We start from the raw sequence: 26,054 nt of genomic DNA on the forward strand, positions 1-26,054 counted from the left end.
CGTTGCCCAGCTCGGGGAAGTCCAACACCACCAGCGGAGCTGGGGAGGCGGGTGCCCCAACGCCCTTGCACACCTCAGAGCCAGAGGCGTCCACCCTGAACGTCGTCGTCGCCGGTGGTGACGATGACGATGCGAAGGCGGCTGCACCCATCCTTAACAACAGCTTTGCGCCAGCGTCAGTGCTAGTGTCGTCCGTCCTCCTCTCGTCTTCAATTTGTCGCTAGCTGATTGTGTATTATGTATGGAATGGAGAATGGATGATGGGTCCTTTTTGTCCTCACGGCGTTGCTCTTTTGCAGTGTGCCGTCAACAATGTACCTGCCGCCTGAGCTTCCTGGAGTACTCCCGCCGATTGATAGGTTCCAGGTATGTCCTGCATGATTCCAATCCCCACTGGTCATTATAAGATGATTAACTGCACTTTGGTGGGCGCTTAGTTTAGCCCATGTTTATTTTTATTAGACAAAAGCATCAGATCTACTACTCTTAGCTAGGGCTCTTATAATTAGGGTACCAGTAGAGATGGCAATGGGCCGATTTCCTGTGAAGAATTTCCCTACTAGGGCATGCAATGGGTGCCTTTACCCCCTAAATAGGGATGAAAACATGGCAATTTTGTCCAACATATCATCGGCTTTGGCAGGGACGACATGGACGGTGGAGCGTTCCCCGTCCATGTTTCCTATAGGGATCCCCATTTAGATGGCCGGCAAGCCAATTTAAAGTAAATCTCATCCATCTAGGTAGGCCAACATCTTATTTCACCACGGAAAGGTCCATGATCATTGGTTCAATTAATACCTAGCCAACACTCTATCCTTGCCTCGTGCCTCGCAATTCCTCAATGCAACCACATTGATAGATTATCTCCCTCCTCATAACTTCACGAGACATACGACGTGACAATCCCATTGGTGAGGAGCCCGAGGGAGCTCCATATTGGTCATGATTTGAATGATTTGAACATGTAGTTACAGGTAGGGTAGTAGGACTACCGAAAAATTAGAGCGCAAAAAGAAAAAAAAAATTAAGGCTTTGCCGAGTGCCTAAGTTTGCATTTGGCAAAGCCGTCTTTGCCGAATACCAAAAATTGGGCACTCGGCAAAGAAATTATTAAAAAAATATTTGCCCCGAGTGCGGAGAAAAGGCACTCAACAAAACAATTATTAAAAAAAAAATAAAAATCTTTGCAGTATGTCGAGGATAGGGCACTCAGCAAAGAAATTATTAAAAAAAATAAAAAACTTTGCCGAGTGCCGTAGATAGGGCATTCGGCAAAGAAATTATTAAAAAAAATCTTTACCGAGGGCCGGGTAGGGCACCCGGGAAAGATTTTTTTTATAAAAATAAAAATTTTGCCTAGTGCTAGGGATAGGGCACACAACAAAGAAATTATTAAAAGAAAAATAAACATATTTGCCGAGTGCCGAGGTAGAACACTCGGCAAAGAGTTTTTGCTTTTTTCCGAATTTCTTTCGCAAGTGTGTCCGACGGTGGACACTCGGACGGCCGTCACCTTCGGTCATCTTTGCCAAGGGTCGGGCTTTGCCGAGAGTGCTTGACACTCAGTATTGATTACCTTTGCCGAGTGCTCGACATTTAGCACTCGGCAAAGCCTCTTGCACTAGGCAAAAACTCAGTTTCTAATAGTGTGAGGTGGGTCCTGCAAGGTGCTGGATATTCCCACACTAGCACATAAGGAAGGTTTGACATTGGCGAGGTGGCAGCCCATGCCACAAGTCTGGTGACTTCATTGAGGAAGGATGAGGAGGAGCTTCAACATCGCTGCTTGGTGAATTTAGTTGTTCTAATTTGACGATGCTGGAGAACCCCGCAGGGATAAATTCCACAGCGATGTTGATAGGGACATGAATGGAGAGGCGTCCCATGACACGAAATTCCTTGTTGATATCCCTAGTTGCCAGGGGACAATGATAAAGGGAAGTTAGAAGTTGCGATGAGCATAACTGTGCCCTAGTTGCCCTTGGGTGCCACAATGGCTGATCATGGAGGCAAGTGAGGGACGCTTTGGAAGTTGAGGTGTGGGGTGCAGCCTTTCATGTAGAGCGTGGCCACATCATACATGCTTTCCTCCATCTCCGGTGGCTCCATGGTATTGTATGTTTACTCCCACTACACCACAACCCTTAATTAGCAACTGACTACAGTTGCTAAAAGTTGTTAATCAGCATATAACGGTGAGTCGCTAAACTTAGCGAAGGACGGACAGTTGCTAAAACCTCATAGGGCGATGGACGGTCCGTTGCTATAATTGATTTATTTTGCATTGGACAGTCAGTTGCTATACATCATGAACAACATCTCATGGTCCGCGGCTAAAAAAATTTTCCTTTTGCGCGCGGAATTTGGGCCCTTCCCGCTGTAATTTTAGCCGAAATGTTATAAACCCTAAGTCACATAGATATTCATCACCGCCGCCGCTCATTCACCCTCAGCCCCGACGCCCTCACCCTCTGCCAACCCCACGCCGCCGGTCCCTGTGCCCCCGCGCCCCCACCCTCATCAAGCACAAGGGTTCCCGCCACAAGGCCTCCTGGAAGGACCCCGACGGCCGCATCATCTCCGCCACCACGCGCGCCGACGTCGCCGTGCGCCTCCTCGACCTCCGCGCCCCTCCTCGACCTCCGCAACCAGATCCTCTCTGGCGAGGCTAACTTCGCCGACCTCACCGCGCGCCACTCCGACTGCTCCTCCGCGCGACGCGGCGGGGACCTAGGTACGTACGATCTATCAGCTCTTCCCCTTTCCCCCGCTCTCTTTTAGCCTTTTCGCTCTTGTCGTGCGCCCGCCGTGATAGATCTGGTGGCTACAATGGATAGTTGGATACTAGCTAGCTGCTACGCGGTATAGATTTGTTGGTTTTATCTGAGGCTAAAATTCCATATATACATACATGTCGGTCGCTGTTGATTGATCAGTAAAGCTGTGATGTGTCAACTGATTGGGGTAGAGTGAGTTTCAATTCAGAGCCTTTTGAAATTGATATTAATGTCGATTGTGGAAGTTATTTGGGAAATGTGACTTGGCGTCCTTGTCCAGTTCAACATAGGTACAAGCTGAGGTTCTGGAAATTATTTGGAGACTTCTAGTCTAACCAGTTTATAGGTTGGTTCCACAACCGAGAATGTTGGAAATTCAATTCAACTGCACATTTGGTTGTTTAAACTGCACATGGTGATGATGCTGAATAGTACACAGAACCTATAAAAATAGGAAAAAAAAGTTTTGAATCTTAGGAAAGTCGCAAGTCGCGTATTTTTTCGCGTAAAAATTGCGTGCTACGCGGCCAATGGGATTTGAACCTGCGACCTCCCTCTTGCGCGTAGTCTTCTCTACCACTCCACCCATTACTCACTTATATCTATTCTAGAGTTTGGTTCCTTGTATATTATCCTAAACTGAGCATCCATAGATTATTTGAGGCCCTAAACGAATTCAATATCTACAACTTTATATTGGGAGTTTCTACATCACATACCAGTATATAACACCTTAACTTGCCTTATAGCATCTAAAATGACAGTCATGGGCTACCTTTTATATACATGTCGACTCTGAATTTCCTCTCTTTTCAGCATGGCGTGCATTAGCTTTTTCTTCATAAAAATCATCTTGGAGCCTGTTAAGTCATCATGATTGTTGCCTGCTCATGTATTAGTTAATACATGTATTAACTTATCCCTTTTTATCAACTATTGAGCCTGTTTAGCAGAACTTATTATTTAGCTAAATTTTTTTTGGTGCAAGTAGCTATATTAATTTTTCATGAATTATAAATAGAACAGCTTGTTAGGCTGCTGCTTGCTAACATTAATCGATATAAATCTGGATGTTCTTAGAATTAGAATCATTACTTGTATTCATATCATTCTCTAGATTTTTTTGAAAGAAATAAAGACATAGAGATTCCAGATATTTTTTCACACTACAAGTAAAAAGGCATATGGTAGGCCGCTTATGATTTTGATGTTGTAGTGTATCTTTCAATAGTAAAACAAGTGGCTACAATATCACATCCGAGCATTGTACATCTATTATTCTTTCTAGGATGAGCTGAAAGAAATTGTTCAAGTCTATCCGGAGCTGATGGATAAGACAATCCAGCAAGGCGATGCTTTTTCTGTTGTTTGTGGAGTAAAGGAGCCAAAGGGGCGAGTCCGTTGTTTGGGTCTGGGACCAACTCCTCAAGATATTGGTACCCCTGGAGTTAAGAAGTACACATCGACAAGGTTCCAAATACAAGTTTTGGCACGTCAACAAGTGGAATCTGAAAATCTATTGCTACGACAACGTGTCTTGGAAATGGAACAAAAGGACGAGCAAAGGAAGGCTCTAGAATCTGCAAATGTCGAAACACTCTCACAACATGGTTCTAACTCAAGACAACAAATGGTAAGTTACATCAAAATGCCTTTTCACAGCATGGTTCTAGTATACAAATCTAAATTTTCAGCATATACTAATATGATCTACCTATGCTTGATGTAGAGCCCAAGATACGAAGAAGTTGGTGAGGCGAATCAGCATGTTCAAGGTGAAGAAGATGAGTATGCAGAGAAAGACAACTATGATGAGGAACCTAATAATGAGGCCAATCAGCAAGCTATAACCCCTGCAGCCTCGCCTGCCATGAATATTACATCACCAAGGAATGATGGCCAACCCTTTTCACATGATGCACTTGTAATATTCTCAACCTCTCATGCAGATTTTATACTTGCAAATTAATAGCTATTGAACCTAGCATTTATCTATTTCTCATAAGTTTATAATCTACTTCATGCTGGAAATGAGGTCATCTTATTTGCCATGTCCAGTAATGACAAAGTGGCTAAGGCAACTGTTGTTTCAGTTAATCCAAACAATAAGCTAGATGGTGTGGCTCTTGGAACCAAATTTTGTGAAGTTATTGTGGATGTTGTAATCCAACGTGAAGCATTAGTGCCACGCCCTTATGCTGAAATCAAGACTATAGGGGATGCTCTAAAGATGCCGCTTGCCTGGCCATTTAATCGGGTAATGTTCACTTGATTCTATTCTTTTTTTATATGGGGTGAGTAATATCTACAGTTTCTAACTATGATACTTGTGACAGTTGAAGGCCTGCCGTCAACAATTAAGATCTCAGGGGGTTGCTGGTTCTTCTCAGAGATCTTCTCAAGGTGCAGCAGGATCATCTCAGAGACACTAGGCGAAGCTAGCTTGTTGGCAGGAAGGGTGCAGCAGGATCTTCTCAAGATGCTATCTTTGATTGCTTTTGGTCTACAATCTGGTAGTTTTAGTTTGTGGACTGAGCTTGTGGACTCGAACCTGATGGTCATAATATTGGATCACTTTTGAATGATAACTTAGCTAGATTATGCATTCAACTACTATATATATCCATGCTTGTATGTTGGCTTTATGTCAAGAAGCTATATGTACTCATTTGATATAGATGAATGAGAATATGATTGATTTGCCCATTTGTGTATGTCATTCAGTATTGTATTCGTTCTGAACGTGGTCTAGTTGTAAATATGCTTGTATGTGGAGTTTTTTTTCTTATTTAATTGATCTCAATGGACTAGCAGTTGCTAAAAGTTATTACTGCGATGGACTATCCGTTGCTAAAACTACAAACAACCTGTCCGTTGCTAAATTCTGGAGCGATGGACGGTCAGTCGCTAAAGATGAAGTCCGTCGCTGTATACCTACAACGATGGCTTCAACAGCATCTGCTAGGGTCCGTTGCTATAACTTTTAGCAACGGACTGTCTATTGCTGTACACCCCTTGCAACAACTTCAAGTCAGTCGCTGATTAAAGGTTGTGGTGTAGTGTCCCTCCATCCGTGAATAGAAGGCGTAACCACTTTTTCTATAGTCCGAGTATACAAGTTGTGTGAGTCCTAAGGCCATTAATAACGTGCATGTGACATTTAACGCTAGGTCTGCTAATCTACTCGCCAACTATGCCGCGAGCATTCATGTGTTCCTCTCATTGGCGTGAAGGAGTGAATGGGTTGGCCAATGCACTAGTACAGAAAAGCTCTACGCTGGTGGTAGAGCATAGTTTTTACAGGCGGTTTCAATTAAAAAACACTTGTAAAAAGAAATCGGCAGGCCCGACTCAAAAACCACTAGTGGAAACACATTTTCACTGCGTCAATACAAATGGTGCATTTCCACTAGCGGTTCTCTTAAAGAAACCGCCAGTACAAATGAAGCATTTCCACTAGTGATCCTACATGCACGCATGCATGACATTCAAAATGTTATCCTCAGAACACACCTAAATTAAATTATTTATTGGTCTTAGTGCTGAAGGAGTTGTGCCTTCTATTCCCGGACGGAGGGAGTAGCTACTAGTTACTGCCCTTTGTGTGCTTGCTTCTTCGGGCCGCGGAGGATGAAAAGGAACATGAAGAGAATAGAGATCGATGTGGTGGAGTTTATAATGGTCAGCTCCCTAATGTCGTCCATGTCCATCGCGGCCGCGGAAAAAGAGCAGTGATGTTTGGCTGGAGACATTGGAGGTGGGGAGTGGAGACTTGGAGATGGGAGGAAAGGCAGAAGCTGAAGAAGTGCCCCACCAGTAGTTGCAAGAGGCCATGGATGATGGGTGTGTGCAGAAAGAAGAAAGTGAGGAGTAGGTGTGGTATGGAGGTAATATAACACACCTCTCATGGTTGGTAATGAACTTTGCCTAGGAGAAACGAAATCTAGTTTAGCTAATCCCCTCCCCCAGGTTGCATGGGCGGATCTAGGGGTATTCCCTAGTATTCTTGGGAATACCCAACTATTTTAGTACACTTTTATGTAGATATGTGTATATACTTATATATATGAATGTATAATGCTATAATCTATAGTATTTTTCCCCATCTGAGCAGAAAATTGGTAAAAAACAAGCATTTCAATTAGAAGTTTAGATTAGAAAGTAAATATTGATTTAAAGTTGCTGATTTGCAGTGTTATTGATCATATTTTAAGCCTATAAATTCCACTTTTTTATAACATAGAAGTGCGAATACCCAAGTTTAAAATCCCAACTCCGCCACTGCCCAGGTGCAGCATCTTTGTTTCTTTTAGGAGCATGCTAGCCAAGCCAAAACACCTGTCTAGGCTAACAAACATGATCTAGTGAACTGTATCACTGAAGTTTAGGGTTGCTTACCCCAAGTTTATTTGAGAACTAGAAACGGCAGCCATGAAGTTTAGGGTTTGCTTCTCCAAAGTTCTTAGTTATTCAACCACTAAAATCATACTAACATTTTGCTAGTGTGATAGATCTTTTTCACCATAGATCAATGTTTTCACTTTTATTCCAGTGTGTTTGATTGATTATGTTCTTTGAGATGGGAAGTAGCAAGTACTGGAAAACAAATAGAGCGGTCAAAAGTATTTGTAAAAGGGAGCATATTTGTCATGATGGTGAAGAATTGACCATGGGGTGCATCTAGCACTTTATGAACTTTTAACACAGAATTAGTTGCATTGGTTTTGCTGATTTATAATAAAAAATTATTTTACTGATTATTTAGTTTGGAACAGTCATACATGAGTATATGAAAAATTATGTCCCAATAGTAATTTGAATCTTGTTTAATTCTTTAAAAATCAATTAATTCCATTTAAAAACAGCGCTAAGAACAGTTATCTTTTTTGAAAAAAACAAGTGATGCCGTCATATCATCTATAAAACTCTAAATACTAATTTTCATGGCTGATAACAGTGCTAATATGATATGACAGGTGAAAGGGTTTCAAATGGCAATGCACAAACAGATTAAATCAGCTGGAGGAGATGGTTTTTCTAAAAGTTCTGAGTTCAGTTTGGAACATATGTTGTGCTTCCAAAAGGTGATCTTGTCAAATGTCATACCAACTATGAGGTTATGCTGTTGCATTTGGTGCAGCTTATATTTCTACCTTCGAATTCTGATGCAAAAGCATAAATTAAGTAAGCCATCATCAAATGCCTCCTATTTTATTGTGTTTTGTACTGATGAACTGCTTCTTTTTTAATGTCTTTTAGGATCTCATTCCAACTTCATTATTAAAATTAAGTGATGACCTTGAAAGACACTCATTGGAGTTGTTCAAATCTGTACTAAAGTACATGGGCATTGATTCACTCTCAGTAATAAGTTTGGATGAACGAACCAACATTATCAGAAAGCTTTACATGCATACGTTGAAGCATTCTATACTTCGAGATGAACTTTTTGCACAGATTTCAAAACAAACACGTAGAAATCCTAATAGGTGAGTAATGAGATTCTAAGGCTGGCAAGCGTATGTGTGTCTTATCACCTTAGGAATTCATTTTTTTTTTCTTTTTTCTTTTCACTTACAGGGATTGGTCAATAAGAGCTTGGGAGCTTCTGTATCTGTGTACATCATGCATGTCACCAAGCAAAGATATTGGGGCATACTTGTCAGAGTATGTTCACTATATTGCTCACAGTGAGACAACTGATTCAGATGTTCGAGTTCTAGCATTGAACACATTAGATATGTTAAAACGCACAATTAAGTTGGGCCCTAGGGGTACAGTGCCTGCACGGGAGGAAATACAAGCTCTTTTAACCAGCCAGAAGCTTAAAACTATTGTGTTTTTCTTGGATGATTGTTTTGAGGAAATTACTTATGACATGACAACCACTGTTGCTGACGCCGTTGAGGTACTTGCATTGCCTTTTTCTTCAATATCTGGTTTAAAATCAGAGTTCATACTCCTTGCCAAAAAAACATACATGTGAAATACAACAAATCATTCATGATAATATAATGTAACTGAGGATTACTTGGTTGGGATAAAACCTAGATTGTGAGTATATCACTAGTTCAATGTGTTTTATGTCATGACTGGTTTCTTTTACACTCGACAAAGAAGCCTCCTTGCCGAGTGTTTTTTTTTACACTTAGCAAAGACCTTCTTTGCTGAGTGTCAAAAAAACACTCGGAAAAGAAAATTTTAAATGAAATTTTGAAACCTTAAATGAACTCAAATCAAAAAGTTTTCAACTACAAAGTTGTATAACTTCTCAAGATTTACAACTTTTTTTTTTGATCATTTATTTATTTGACAGAGTGAAAATAAATTTGTTCACAAATTTCACATCTCTCTTATAGTTTATGAAACAATAAGAGAGATATAAATTTTGTGAAAAATATTAGAATCACCATATCAGATGAAATGACCAAATAACCAAAATAAACTCTATAGATCTTGACAAGTTATGAAGTTTTATAGTTGATAACTTTTTCATTTGAGTTCACCTTGTTAGTCAAAACTGTGTGTTTATTTGGAAATTTGAAAATTTGAATTTTCAAACGACCTCCAATGAAAAAACTCCCTAAATAAACTATTTAGATCTCAAAAAGTTATGAAACTTAGTAGTTGATAACTTTTTGATTTGAAATCAACTTATCATACAAAAACTATGTTTAAATTTCTCAAATTTAAAATTCAGATTTTATAAAAGACCTCAGTTGGAGAAACTCTCTAGATGAAAAGTATAGATCTCAAAAAATTATGAAACTTTGTATCTAACAAATTTTTAATTTAAAATTATTTAGGGTCTCAAACAATCAATTTACACGTGATTTGATATAATATATGAGAAACCGAAATGCAATATAGATATAAGTGATAGTGTGGTGTCTGGATGTGTAAGAGGAAGGTCATGGGTTCAAATCCCATCAACTGTGAAGGAGTGTGATTTGCAACTTTGATGAAAAAAATTTGCTTTTTTTTTGGTTTAAATCTTTGCCGATTGTCTGAAAAATAGCACTCGGCAAAAACTTCTTTGCCGACCAAAAATTTGTTGTGTGATCTTTACCGAGTGTGGCACTCGGCAAAGTATTAGAGTCCGGTAGTGCATGTCAAGAATTATTGGGCCAGCTTTTGTTTATGCCTTGAATCAAGACACCATGTTTGATCTTCAACTTGAATCTTTAGTAGGGACATTCGGCTTGGGATTCAACACAAAGCCTTAGGCCGAAATCACAGAGTTTTTTACCTTTTTTTTGTAATTGAGGCTCATGCCATGCCTTCATCCTGGTCCTTCGCCCACAGTGGTTAGTACTTTACCTTGAGGCCTCTCTTAGAGCCTTAGAGGCCAAAGTGTTTTGCAACAGCAGAAATCAATAAGGGCCCAGGAAAAGATCTCTCTTGCGACGGGTGGGGGTTGAGGGCTGATCCCCGTCACGTTACAAAAATTTGGTGTGATATACTATGTCACTATATCTGTACAATATATGTTGTTGCACTACATATTTTAACAGTGTTGAAATCTTGTGCAGCTTTATCTTTATTTTAACTGTTACAGGAGAATGTTTTTTGAAAATGCTAACAGAACAAACTATGCTCGAATGATAGGAGCTTGCTGGCATTATCAAACTTTCAGTGTGTTCTGGTTTCAGCCTTTTTGAGTGCCGAAAGGTTGTTCAGCTTAATAGATCTTCAAAAGTTGGCAACGGTATACCTCTTTCACATTTTTCTTCTGTTATGTAGTTCAGATACCGTATCTTGGAAGGTTGAAGGATTTAGAGGAAGGTTTTCAAGTAACACGTGTTTCTTTATCTTTCTGCGCAGAGGAATATGTTGCATTGTTGGATGATAATAAATATATTGGTGACTTGCTATCTGAATTCAAATCAGCTAAGGGTAGCAACAATGGAGAAATTTTGCACTGCAAAATTTTGTTTAAAAAACGTCACTTCCGTGAGTGGGATGAGTTTGTCACTGATCCAAAGTTCATTCAGCTGTCATATGTCCAGGTACTTGTTTTTGCAGTTTTCTGATAGCTAAATCGTCCAGCAATTCCTATAGTGTATAATATGCAAGTACTGTTTCCATAATAGCACTAATATCATTATTCGGCAGTTGCAACATGATTATGTTTTAGGAAACTACCCGCTAGGCAGGGACGATGCTGCACAGCTCTCTGCTCTGCAAATAATGGTTGAAATTGGATACATTAACAGCCCAGAGTCTTCTGTGTAAGTATTTCATAATGTCCTACTCGATTTCACATGTCAGAGACTTTCAGTTTAGAGTCCCGGTGGTAACAGTAAGAACAATTTGCCTCTCCTTTTGTTTCCTTTTTATTGCTAGTGAATGGAATATTCTTCTAGAGAAATTTCTACCTAGACATGTTGCAATTACTAGAGCAAGGCGAGATTGGGAGCTCGAGACGTCAGTTCACGGTATCAACTAATGGTATTTATCTAAGCTCGCTGTGCAAATAAATTTACAATTTGTATTCACACAGGTGTATGGCACCTGATAACTCTTGATAACCTGAAAACTTCATTTCTTCGTCCAGGAACACTTGTCAAAACACGATGCACAGCAGCAATTCTTCAGAATGTTAAGGACTCTTCCGTATGGGAACTCAGTTTTCTTCAGTGTCAGGAACCACCATGATGATCCGATCGGATTTGAACCTGGAAGAGTACCTGAAAGAGTTATTCTGGGAATCAACAAACGAGGGGTCTGATATATATCCTAACCGTCATGTGATGAAAAAATTGATTATTCTTTCATCTAAGTAATGCTACCTTTCCTCCCAAAAAAAAAATTAATGCTACCTTGTATTTCTGTATGAACACACAGGTTCACTTTTTCCGTCCAGTTACCAAGGAGTACCTACATTCTGCAGAGATACGGGACATCAGGCAATATGGGAGCAGCAATACCTTTGTTTTCTTTAAGATGCGAGTTGCCGGTGTTCTTCGTATCTTTCAATTTGATACAAAGCAGGTATACTTTAAAGCTTTATCCTATGCAATTAATCCTGTTATAGTAGCTGTAAAAATAACCATATATATTCTTTGTAGGGTGAGGAAATATGTATAGCACTTCAAACGCAAATAAATGATGCTCTGGACCGGAGAAATTCAAAAAATAAGCAAGGCAGCCAGGAAGTGACGCGAGAAGAATATGAGAGATATAAGAATAAAGCAGATCGGGTAAGTAACTTTACCGACTTATCTTACTCCGCGATATCTTAAATGCTAAACAGTCTGTCACTTAGGCCAGTCTCATGACACAGTTACCAAGACTATAAACTAAGTAACCGAGCCATAGGAGTTTCATGGGGATGAAACTTCTCTCTCATCTGATGAAACTCCTTCATTTAATAACTCTGTCAAGTCAGCAATTTTACTTACGTGTATAAACTTTCATGAGAGTACGTGGCACCCTTCATTTAAATTGGTACTTTTACCAGATTTGGGTGCCCTGCACCCGTGCCCAACACATACTGGTTCTTTTTGGGTAGGGTATGGATTAACCATACGAACTTTGGGTAGAAAATATTTGGATAATACCCGCTTTCCTGCTCCACCGTTCACGAGCTCCTCCACTCTCGAGTGGCACCGCTGCCGTGGGTGGTCCACCTCCAGCTTCGGGGTCTTCAATGTCGGCTGCCATGGTGAGACGATGAGAACAGGGATGGGAAGCTCATTCAGCCGGTGGGGGCAAGTCTTTGCGTGAGTTTATCTGCCAAATCTACCAGCCATTCAGCAGTATTTTTCTCTTCCAATAAATCAGCAAATAATAATTTCAGTCATGACTTTTTAGACAAACGAACAACATGTTTGCCGCCGTCGGCGAACGGAGATGCTCTCGCCGTCGCGGTGTCCCCAAACAATGATGATGCTCGTCATCCGTCAAGAATACCATGGGCGACGAAACATAGAGTTCCACGGTCACCGTAGCGTTTTGGTCCTGGCGTCCTACCACGTGGCTCTCGCTCTCTCCAATCTCTCTAGCTCTCCGCGCCACACGAGAGCATCCCAGTTCCCCTTGCAGTTAAAGGCTACAAATTGGTGTCTACCGATAAAAACAACGCTTGCAATGGAGATCTTGTCATGGCAATCACTGAAGTCATCGTAGGACACGCAATCTCGACAAAAAAAATATATCTAATTTCATCAAAAATTTATTTAGACTTTACTCTAAGACACTGAAAAACTATGGGGAAAGGTTGGGTCTCCTCCCCTTCTTGTCTTCGGTAGATGCACCGGAGAGAAAGGAGAGGGACTCTAGGCACGGCGGCGGCAGCTCTTTGTCTTACATGGGATGCGAGGCGCTCACCCTAAACCTCGCTATTTCTCTATATTCCTTTGAAGTAAATACTAATGTTAGGTTTAACTATTAATATCTTCTGGTGGCATCTCTATATTTTACTTCAAGCCACCACCAATATGCAAGCTTAAACGACCGTCTATACATCATAGTAACTAAAAAGTGCAATTTATGAACTAAAATCCCTAATTTAAGTAAAATAATAGGTGGATTTAGAGGTATAAATAATCAGCTTAAAAGCTTCAACTTAACGCGGTGATGAAAATAGTTGTACCAACCAATAATATCGGAATTAATTTGAAAGTCAAATAAAGATTCATGGTGTCACAAAACATAAACTGCAACAAGAACCATGATAACTTGAATTAAGATTTCAACTAAGTGCATAGTGATAAGTTGAGTGGAAGTGCTATATATAACTTGAATCAAAATTTCAAGAGAGAGAGAGAGAGAGAGAGAGAGAGAGAGAGAGAGAGAGAGAGAGAGAGAGAGAAGCAATGAATATAGATTGAAAATATAGAGTAATTGATACTCCCTCTATCCCTGAATAAGTAGATTTCTAGAGTACTGGTCTTAAATAGCTTTTTCACAACTAGATAATTATAAATTGTCTATATGGGCATTGTATAAAAAAAATAAAGAGGAGCACGTAAAGATACGTAATTTTGATTAACTGTAAGTACGTATTAAGCACATTTTTTAATATTTATGTCTCCTGACATTGCGTGCAATGCAGTAGCACGGGTTGATCATGGATTAATTTACAGTAAGAAATATCTGGTATCCCTGCAGAAGTAACTAATAACGTCTTAATCCCATAATCTGTGTTTCTGCCTATACTGAGTATATTTTAGCTTAACTATAAGAACAGATTGCATATGCACATAATATTGGAAACACTACTACTCTGGAGGTTTTCCCAAACGGTAAAATTGGGTTATCGGAGGCGGGTAGGGTACAGTGTGCGCCTCCAATTAAACGTGTGCATTAATAGCGCTTTTCAAAGGCAGGTGCCCTGTGTTATTCTTAACGGAGGTAATTGTGATTAGGAGTCCATCTCCGTTAATCTATTAAGAGAGGCGGCCGTAGAAGGATGTTTGTCTCTGTTAATTGATTAATAGAGGTGGTGGTATATAAAGCGCTCATCTCAGATAACTCTTTTAGATTCAAAACTTTTCATTTCTTGCCATTTTATAACACACACACACAGTTATATATCATATACAGTAACTCCATTTTCATGCACGCAAATTTTTTTTATATTTCGAAACAAAGTATTTCAGCTTTCACATTCACAAGTGAATGCTTAGAGCTTAACAATACAAGGGAACTTAGCCCAGTTTTCTGCTATCCGGACAGTTCAAACACATAACAAACCCTACGTCAAAAGGCAACACAATAACTAAGCAAGTTCACTGATCCCAAATCAAACAAAAGGCCACTGATCTCAGACCAAATCTAAACTCACAAAGGACTCTACAGTCCTATTCTTTTCTAACTCTTACACCCACAGGTTCCAAAGAGTTGCAGCGCTAAGCCTTCTAAGCGTCTAAAGCCATCCTTCAAATTTCATCCCTCTTCCTCTTTATATAGCTTGGACCATTGTCTGACCCAAAAAGTTCCCTAAAAAGTACCTACAAGTATGAATTAGTAACTAAATTTTAGAACATCGCATCATTTCTATTCAACCATAATACCCAACAATAGCCACTATCCCCACTATTATTTGATTTCTTAGTCTAGGAGGAATCTCCTTATCCAAGATCCAAACATATGGGAAATGCTTTTTGGTGGTTGAATGTTAAAGGTGATGAACAACACAAGACAAATCTAGCTAGTTGACAATTGAAGAAAATATATTGAATATTTTCTTCTACTAATCCACAGAAGCTGCAATTAACATTCTTATCGATTCGTCCTGTTTCAATATAGAGAGCGTGCATTGTTATTTAACTTACCACATACGACTTGATACTTACCGGGAAGTTGCTCCTCAAACTGCTATATTGTGGCCATACATTGCCTTGTTCTGCTCACCTCTTATATATATATGTCAACGTATTTGGGATCCTCGCTGTATATCATGCATGTATGCGTTGTATGAAAACAATGGGAGTCAACCACAAATTTAATACGGTTGTTTGTGTAAAAGAATAAGTATTCACTGCTACATTTAGACCTACACCAATGTCTCTATCACCACTGGTATTATTAAAACTGGTGGTGATAGTTATCATAAATTGGTTGTGATATAAATTGTTAGCGATGAGAGTATTGCTGATATTAAAGAATGTTGGAGTTGATAAATATCACTATCGCTTCACCTTACCAACAAGTAGCGTCCCTCATCATAGTTAGTTTGCACCATCGTCAATTGGTGTGATGATGTGATCCTCATCTCTGTCGGCTCGCCGTGTGAACTAGTGGTGAAGACGTTTTTCACCGCTAGCTTATTGTGTGATACGATGCTGATAACCATGCCGTAGCACAATAATCATATTTTTAAAAAAATGAAGTTGGACGAAAACAAACTTTATATCAAAGTTGTAGATCTCGATGATTTTTTTATTTGAAATCATATACAATCCTTCTATTTGAAGCGCCCAAATTTTAAAATTCAATTTTGTTAAATTGTATAAATGATCTCAGATGAAAAAACAACCAAAACCAAAGTTATAGTTCATGACTTTTTCATTAGAAATCATTTTATAGTCTCAAATTTGTATATAAAGTTCTAATTTTGAAAATATTTTTTCAAACGACCTCTGATGAACAATTGACCAAAACTAAAGTTGTAGATCTGGATGAGAACTATATATAACTTTGTAGTTGATGAGTTTTTCATTTGAAACCATTTAGGGTCCCAAATGTATGGCTAAAGTTTTGATGATTTCAAATTCAAATTTGTGAAATGACCTCGGATGGCAAAACGACTAAAATTAAAGTTTTAGATCTCAATTAGGTTAATAGTTTATGATTTTTTCATCTGAAGTTGTTTAGGGTCTTAAATATTCATGTTAAAATCCTAAAGTGAATGCTAGGGAAATGGATATGCTATGTAAATACAAGTGAATTAGGAGTAGAGTGGTTAGAGGAGCTACGTGCGAGGAGAAAAGCCTCAGGTTTGAAGTCCAGCACCACATAGCGTGTGAAAAATCGTGTATGTTGCGATCATGAGTGAATTAGTGGAGGCTTTCTGGGATTAAAATAAATCTTTTCCTACTTTTGGTCCTTTTTTATTTCTAGAAATCCTAATCAGCACCGCTGGTAGGAGGAACCGGTGGTAGGAGGAACCGACGAGGTTCAGCGTCTATCACAGTTGGATGGAAATCGGTTGTGATAACTAGGACCGATACCACCGAGTAAATCACTGTTGAGACTACAAAGCCGTTGTGATATGGTCAAGAACAACTCCAGCTTCCTTTCTGCATGGACATTGTTATTCTCTTAAGTTGGTGCATCTGGACTGAAAGAAACGATGTGATCTTCAATGGTTTTCAGCATATATAGTTTGACAAGCTATCTGCATATGTTCATCAAATAATTGTTGATCTGTGTTGTTACATGGAGCCAAGAAGAAAAATCTTTCCCTTTTTGGTTTATGCATAGAAGTCTTTTACAATCTAAGTCGTTTTCTTTAACTCTTTTTTTCTTAAAGAGTTTGTAAAAATATAATGTTGTTATCTATTTAATGTGGTTATATATATGTATATAAGGGCCCTGGCCCCTCCTGATTCAACTTAACATGCCATATTAAAGTATCTCTTATATTATAAATTGCAGGTTAAGCAAAGATTACCGGAACAACCCACGCAATATAGTCTTGCCTTCCAGGTATGCAAACGCTAGTTTTGAGAAATGTTCGAACCAATGTGACTTCAAATGTAGTGATGCAAACTTGGTTAAGTACAAGGAAAATTTTGCTTTTGCCATGAAGCTAGGTCCCATTTTATTCTCCGTTTGCTTTGAATCACTTATTGTCCTGTCGTTTTTTGGTGAGTTTGGCAACAGACATGAGAAGGAACATGGGAGTTAGCGATGGATGAAGTTAATTAACTGATAAAATGAATTAAGGTGAAAAATTAATTCTTATCTAAAAAAGGTGAAAAATTAATTCTTAGTAACAATCCTAATTTGGTTCGAGGGAAATAAGAGGAGTTTAGAGCATCTTCAAGAGATTAGTTAAAAGCACTAGCCAAATTTGTTGATTTAGCTATTCTCTAAAATAGATTTGATAAAAAAATATTACAGTACTCAATAGACTCTGTAAAGGATGGCTAGTGTGATAGGCTATACAAAAGTAGAGAGCAAATAAGTGGGATGGAGAGCTACTAAATTTGAAGAGTCGTTTACAGAGTCTGTTAAAAATATTTTTCCTTCAACAATAACTAAATTTAATTATCTTTACAAAATGATTTAACTAATCTCTTAGAGATGCTCTTAAGAGGTAGTATATAGATCTGAGGACTTAAACCTTTTTAAGCCTGTCATTACCGCTGACCCTAAGGGCCAATGCAACTAACACTACTAAAACAACGATTTTAAGATACTCCCTTTTATTTACAATGTGTAACTGCGGTAAACGTTTAAACTCTGGGTTTGTTAATTTTTTGTGGACTGATGCCTCTTCCATAAACAGGATTCAAGCCAAAAACTTCTCCATTATCTCAAAAATGCGTTGTTATTTTAATTTTCAGACACTGTTAGTCTATTTATGGAGACTTTATAAAATAAGAAATAACTAACTCTGTAAATGGATTTTAAGATGCGGCCATTAATAAAGGTGGGTCTCTTCGAAGTATGTCTGAAAAATAGCTATTAACAAAGACACATCTCTTAAGAAAGTTTGTCTTGAGATATCTGTGCCTCTATAAATAATTGTTAAAAACTCATAACTTCTGCATATGAAGTTGGATGCGGATTAAGTTTATATTAAAAATGGTTGCGAGCTTCAGCAGTGCTCTAAAAGAGAAGATGCGGCAGAGGGTAAGCTAAGATGGAGGGTGTCGTGAATGGGTGGAGAGGCGAGAAAGAAATAACGAAAAATACTTCATATATTTGGGGAAATGAAAAACCATTCCATCATTTTTAGGAATTGCAAGATTATGTCTCAAAGTTAGATGACTGAAAAATCAAGCATCTGGAACCTGAAAAATGTGAAAAAAATTATATAGATACTGCCTTCTAGAAACTGGGTCTAATTTTGTATGTCAAAACAACCGTATGTGTCTAATTAAGGGCCCGTTCGTTTCCTCGAATCATTCGATATTTTGTACTGAGCTGCAAATATTCCAGACCATTTCAAGCTGAAAATGTCTAACCGAACGGGCCTTATAAGGATGGCATTGTTCGCAGTTTTGTAAATGCCTTACTTCCACTGTATGAGTGCAATCGTTCTCTGTTCATGGAACAAATGTACTTTCCTCACTTGTAATTTTGAAATCCCTCTGTTTACTTAGGATTGATGATGAGCTAAACATGCAACTTCAAGTCCTGGACCGTACAGTCAAGGGAAGCGAGAAGCCGGCTAACCTAAAGTTTCAACTCCTGCAACTCATCACGAATAAATTCTGTGATGAGCAAAGCATTGGTCACGGTGCATCCGGTGTGGTTTACAAGGTAACTAATTAATCTTTCATTGCTTCATTCTTCAAGTTTGCTCGATCGCAGCACAGCAGAACTTTACCCCCTGATGCCATTCTTTGAAAAGGGCGTCCTGCCAAACGGGGTCACTATCGCCGTGAAGAGGCTTTCCAAACACTATACACTTGATTCCAAGATGTTCCATGGGGAGGTTACGAGCATGATGATGGTTAAGCACCGGAACATCGTACGATTTCTGGGATTCTGTTCTCAGACAGAGGAACAAGCACAAGAATTAGGTAATGCGCCTCAAAAAGTTATTTTGGCCGAGACCCGGGAAAGACTGGAGTGCTTCGAGTACATGAGCAACGGAAGCCTTGACAGCCATATTTCTGGTATGAGTATGATTAGATGCATAATTGTGTTCTGTATGTACGTATGCTCCGTTTATTTCCTATATAATTGTGTTCTGTATGTACGTATTTTTTCTACGCGCGTGTAGTTACTCTTATGTCTATATATCTAGTTTAAAAGTATATATATGACCGGACGAAATGTATATAGACAAAGTATATGATCATACTAGACCATCTAGAGTGATATGTATGTTAAGTATGCATACATACATAGAGTATATGGTTATACTTATTGTATATAATATAGTAGTGGCATTTTAGTAATATATATAAAATATAATTTTTTTTGAAAAATTTTCGCGTGGTAAGATCCTGAGTGTCTTAATACGAGTATATAAACATACTCTCACTGATAAACAAGTATGTATACATACACACTGTAGTTTATGAAGATGAGAGTATCTACACGTACGTGTACAAAGAAATTTCCATATATATATATATATATATATATATATATATATATATATATATATATATATATATATATATATATATATATACCACTTTTTGTGGTCCATCATGAATAGGGTGGCAACTTTGCCATGTTGCCCTTGTTTCCACTTTCCACCATGGGCGGATGTACACAAAAAAAAACAGTGACTATAGCTAAATTTTCACTATATTCGTAAAACAAAGTCTACGTACCCATAAGACAAGCGCACTGCTTTTAAGTTTTCTATAGTACTCCTCTTGATTATAGCTTATTTATTTATTGTGAGAAAAAACACTGTAATACCCGATTTTAAGGACAAAACCAGATATGCACCATATGTGAGTTTTAGAAACCAAATCTCACATATAGCTACAAATAAGGGGTAATATCAAAAGACAATGCGTAAATATATAACGTACTTAGTATAAAAGAGATAACCTTTAATAGCAAACAACGGATCGACAACTCCAACTTCGGGTATTAACTTCTCTCCACAGGATCCAACTGACTGGTTGATCACAAGCCTAAACTTCTCCTGAGGTTTGGGGGAAATAGCAAGAGTGAGTCCATGTCGAACTCCACAAGTATAGCAACTAGATTATATAGCTCCCACAATCTCATGATCAATGTGACATAAATAATGTAGAGCATTAAATAATAAATAATGAGCATATTTAACAAACAAGAGTCATCACCGTCGATGCAAGAATCCCCAAGGCCGCTCATGACCGTGAGCACGGCTAGTATACCAGTTTTACACTCTGCAGAGGTTGTACATCTTTACCCATGAGTCATGATTTACCCTTTCGCCCGAGGCCCGTCGACCCCTTAACCCACTACCAAGGAAGGTCGGCAGGGATCACTATGAAGCCTTTCAAAAGTTCGTCTAACATGTTAGGGCCGCAAGGTTTCCTTTGCGCGCAGATATAGATACCCCCTTCCAAATGGCACAATGACGCGCAGCCTATACACATAAGGACAGGGGCTCGCACTATACCCAAAACGGTTCAGCCCCTCCGCCCTTTCGGGTAACCTCTAACAAGCTAGAAAAGGTCTTCATACTGAGCTAAAGCCAGAGCCATTATAGCTCTCATGGTTGCACTGTTGTCCCGGTTATCACTTACAGATAAATCATCAAGTGGCTAAAAAGTCATTTTTATCATTTATTACTTAACATTAATCTAGTCACAGGATCATGGTCACAGAATATAAAACCCAAATGCTATACTTGCCTTAATTCAATTGCTCTTGCTGATCCTGCTGGTCTTACTAGTTGCCAAGGCTCTGATCTTGATCACTGAAGCACTCTTGATCACCACGAATTGCTCACCGACTAATTCCGACCATCGATCACAAACATACGACAACAAACATACACGAAGCAAACAAAGGCTACAATTAGAACAGTACAACAATCATATAAAAATAGTATGAAAAGTTTATAAAAAGATTCTACGCAGCGCTACGATCACACGGACGTAAAGATCACGAAAATCGGAGTTAAAACGGAGAAGATATGGCTTAAACAAGCTAGTGTATTTTCTTTGTATTCTAGATTTGTTTTTCTAAAAGAAAACAGCAAATATGTATGTGTGACATCATGATGAAATCATCAAGCTAGCAAAGATGACATGGCCGGCTGCTACTTCTGAACTGCATGGAGAATTAGTAGGCAGCGCCATATTGTTCGGTACGTATAAACAGATATCATTTTAAATTACAAAGCAAATTGCATATTAACCTTAATCAAGTTAATATTTAACATATAATTAACGTCAACAATCACACATACACTATATATATATATAACCATCACCTACACCCTACGGGTGATTCTTGAAGTAACTGAATACGTACAGAATACCAAATGAAAGAATATAGATTTAAATAATTAAATGGCTAAATCATCGTTAGCTGGAGGTAGGTGATCAGAAGAAAATCGACAATGGATGCAGGCACTAGATAGATCGTGCGTGCTGACCTGCTGCTGTTAGATGCCTTTGCTTGCTCGGACATAGATGATGATCGCACATACACAATAGCAAACTGGAGTTTTCTCCGATCAAGTCTGATGACGAATACATGGTGCCAAGGTAATGTCAACGAGATGAGGACTGGAGAAAGATTTAATTTACTACACTAGAGATTTTCCAAACTAGGGGCTTCTCATATGGTAGTTTTGGTGTGTTCAACCTAAGGGGTTGCTACATATATATATATATATAGGAAGAAAAACTCTCCACATCTACATCAAATAGCAATATGGTACTAATTGATGATACATCTTCCACCTTTACTAATAGGCCTAAATAAAATTAAAGCCCATTAATAAATAAAGACAAAGGCCTTTGATAGTTGGTGGAAAATAAGAGATTTATTATTTTCGAAATTAATTAATTTTGTGGATAAAATAATTCTAGAAAAGTCCAGAATTATTATTTAAGCCACGAAAAATACTCCGAAAGCTCCGAAAACATAGGAAAAATTCTCGAATACATTATAGAATATGAGGAACTCAAATAAAGTATTTGAATCTCATGAGAAGATAATTTGGAGCATCTAACAAAATTAGATTATGCTCACCAAAAATAGGGAACAAGTTATAGAAAAAGCTAGAAAAATTCGTGAGAGGTTTATAGAGATTGCTTGATGGTTGACGAACTAAAACGAGTGATTTGGGTTACAACAAAAAGATTTGAGAAGCTTTGAACGAAAGCTTAAGCTGAGAAACAATGAATTTTGATTGTAGAAAAAAATAAAGATATGTCGCAGAAGGAAGACCGACCTACTAAACGCATTCTAAAGATTTTGCTCACTCTCAACACACAAAGAAGCATCAAGCAAACATTACATCAAATTGAATGCACCAGCATGTATGCGCAACAATGTTGCTAAATCTTATGATAAATTTTAATTTAATAAAAATATTATTTTCCCTATATTTTTATGATCCCAAAAATATAAAATTACTTAAATTTACATCTACTTCGAAAGGAGAAAATTTTAGGGTGTTACAATTCTACCCCCTTAAAATGAATCTCGTCCTCGAGATTCGGAAGACAGTGAAAAAAGAGATAAGGGTACTCTGCCATTGGATCTCGTTCACTTCCTTGAGTAGTTCCATTTCGCTTCCGTCGTTGTGGATTCTGATTTGGTTCAATGTCAACTTGCTCTTCTGTATTATTATTTTGATAACACTCAGCTTTGTCATACTCGTAACATCTTTCTTCAAAGGCAAGATGATCATAACCATAGGATATCTTAGAAGACAATTATCACTTCAAGATAAATTAAATATGCATCATCTCGTGATATCCAGGTGCTACCCCCCCTTACGACGAGATGGGTTGGGGGACATTAGGGACTAATTCTCCTATCCTTTTTAGACGCTACACATCATAGTCTTTTACATTCGTGGTACCGAGTCTCTTGATCCAAGGTTAGTTTCATCACTAAGTTTCAATTATCGGTACCTTTATCATGGTTAAGTTATTTCACTCTCATACTGTACATATAACTTCATAACCTTTGGTGTCATCTGATCCTCATAACCATAACTCTCAATCCATGAGTATCAGCAATGACATATATCTCCATTAATATTCTCTAAATGGGATGATATCAAAACCAATTTACCAAGCACTTGTGATCCTTACATATGATCCAATACTAGCCAATCCTTTTCATTGTAACTCCTTTAACTAGGCTACCCCCTTAGGAAAAGTCAACTAGGGGCCAAGAAAGGTAGCTTGCCTGCTTTCCAGACAAGTTAACTAACATTGAGAACTTCCGACATTCCAAAGAACTTATGTGCAACGGAGCAAACATGTATCCTGAAATTTCCTCGCGATATGAAAACATTAGTGTAGTAAAACAGATATAACTCTTACTCAGTTAATCCCATAGAGTTATAGCTTATACCGTTAGAAATCTTATCAAATTCCCTACAACTTTCATGTAGAAGACCTCCTTAGGGTCTGTCTTTAAGCTTAGGTAAAATAGCCAAACATAATATCCATCCTGACACTGTCTCAGCAAAGGTGCAGTAACTTCCAGAAGTTATATCTCGAGCTCCTTAACTCTTTTGGAGATGATCCTTACATTTTTGAGAAGCTTGAGAAATCCTCTACAACTTTCGTATACCACGTTTTCCCAGATTCTGAAGTTAATTTAGCTGAAACTGGGAATTACCAGGTCTGTCCATATTTTGAAATAGAACAGAACATCCAAGTGTAAATGTCATATCTCAGGTTATACTTATCCAAATGAGTTCCAGCTTATACTGTTAGAAAGCTTAGAAAATTGTCTACAACTTTTCTATAGAACACTTTTCCAAATTCTATAGTATATTTGTCTCAAACAGTAAGTAACCGAAACTGGTCCAGATTTCTTGACAGCACATCTGTATCATCTTGTGATTTTTGTAACTTCCAGACCATAATAGCCATAAGGGTGATTCTTGAGGTCAGAGAAAGATCTTCAAGTCTAGTTATTCCCAGAAAAATTTGGTAAACTTTGCACGATCAGATCTTGAGATACACCAGAATCATTTCAGACTGCTCCAGAAATCAGCAAAGGACAGAAACAGGATATAACCAAACCCAACTACTTATTTCATTACTCCTTATGCCTTAGGCCTATGAATTAATGAAATTGTGGAGAAATCCCACAAAATCATTGCACTCATTACAAAGGTCCAAATCAAGCATAAACATAATAACAACCAATTAAGCATTGAAGGTTCACACTTCACTCAACTTGCGATACTATCGTTCTCTTCATAGTAAGGGTAAAATCCTAAGATTCTCTTTCAACTACGTAAGCAGGTGGTAAGAGAAGATTCTAAAAGCATATCAAGCAAGGAGTGGGGATGAGAACAAGTCTTTAAGATAAGCAACAAGGTGAAGATGAATAGCAATGAAAAGGATATAGTATAGAGGAAAATATCAAGGTTTATAGAACAAGGATTTTATAGCAATTTTAAAACCTTAAGACGGCCAATTTCTAACTAGGCTTGCGTCCTACAGCCAGCATTGCTTTGATACCACTTTGTAATACCCGATTTTAAGGACAAAACCAGATATGCACCATATGTGAGTTTTAGAAACCAAATCTCACATATAGCTACAAATAAGGGGTAATATCAAAAGACAATGCGTAAATATATAACGTACTTAGTATAAAAGAGATAACCTTTAATAGCAAACAACGGATCGACAACTCCAACTTCGGGTATTAACTTCTCTCCACAGGATCCAACTGACTGGTTGATCACAAGCCTAAACTTCTCCTGAGGTTTGGGGGAAATAGCAAGAGTGAGTCCATGTCGAACTCCACAAGTATAGCAACTAGATTATATAGCTCCCACAATCTCATGATCAATGTGACATAAATAATGTAGAGCATTAAATAATAAATAATGAGCATATTTAACAAACAAGAGTCATCACCGTCGATGCAAGAATCCCCAAGGCCGCTCATGACCGTGAGCACGGCTAGTATACCAGTTTTACACTCTGCAGAGGTTGTACATCTTTACCCATGAGTCATGATTTACCCTTTCGCCCGAGGCCCGTCGACCCCTTAACCCACTACCAAGGAAGGTCGGCAGGGATCACTATGAAGCCTTTCAAAAGTTCGTCTAACATGTTAGGGCCGCAAGGTTTCCTTTGCGCGCAGATATAGATACCCCCCTTCCAAATGGCACAATGACGCGCAGCCTATACACATAAGGACAGGGGCTCGCACTATACCCAAAACGGTTCAGCCCCTCCGCCCTTTCGGGTAACCTCTAACAAGCTAGAAAAGGTCTTCATACTGAGCTAAAGCCAGAGCCATTATAGCTCTCATGGTTGCACTGTTGTCCCGGTTATCACTTACAGATAAATCATCAAGTGGCTAAAAAGTCATTTTTATCATTTATTACTTAACATTAATCTAGTCACAGGATCATGGTCACAGAATATAAAACCCAAATGCTATACTTGCCTTAATCCAATTGCTCTTGCTGATCCTGCTGGTCTTACTAGTTGCCAAGGCTCTGATCTTGATCACTGAAGCACTCTTGATCACCACGAATTGCTCACCGACTAATTCCGACCATCGATCACAAACATACGACAACAAACATACACGAAGCAAACAAAGGCTACAATTAGAACAGTACAACAATCATATAAAAATAGTATGAAAAGTTTATAAAAAGATTCTACGCAGCGCTACGATCACACGGACGTAAAGATCACGAAAATCGGAGTTAAAACGGAGAAGATATGGCTTAAACAAGCTAGTGTATTTTCTTTGTATTCTAGATTTGTTTTTCTAAAAGAAAACAGCAAATATGTATGTGTGACATCATGATGAAATCATCAAGCTAGCAAAGATGACATGGCCGGCTGCTACTTCTGAACTGCATGGAGAATTAGTAGGCAGCGCCATATTGTTCGGTACGTATAAACAGATATCATTTTAAATTACAAAGCAAATTGCATATTAACCTTAATCAAGTTAATATTT

General features: G+C 38.4%; 1 pseudogene; it reads left to right on the top strand.

Moving 5' to 3' along the window:
• LOC8063296 lies at positions 313–17,120 on the top strand (annotated as a pseudogene).

Source organism: Sorghum bicolor, chromosome 8 (assembly GCF_000003195.3).
Source record: "Sorghum bicolor cultivar BTx623 chromosome 8, Sorghum_bicolor_NCBIv3, whole genome shotgun sequence".
NCBI lineage: Eukaryota > Viridiplantae > Streptophyta > Magnoliopsida > Poales > Poaceae > Sorghum > Sorghum bicolor.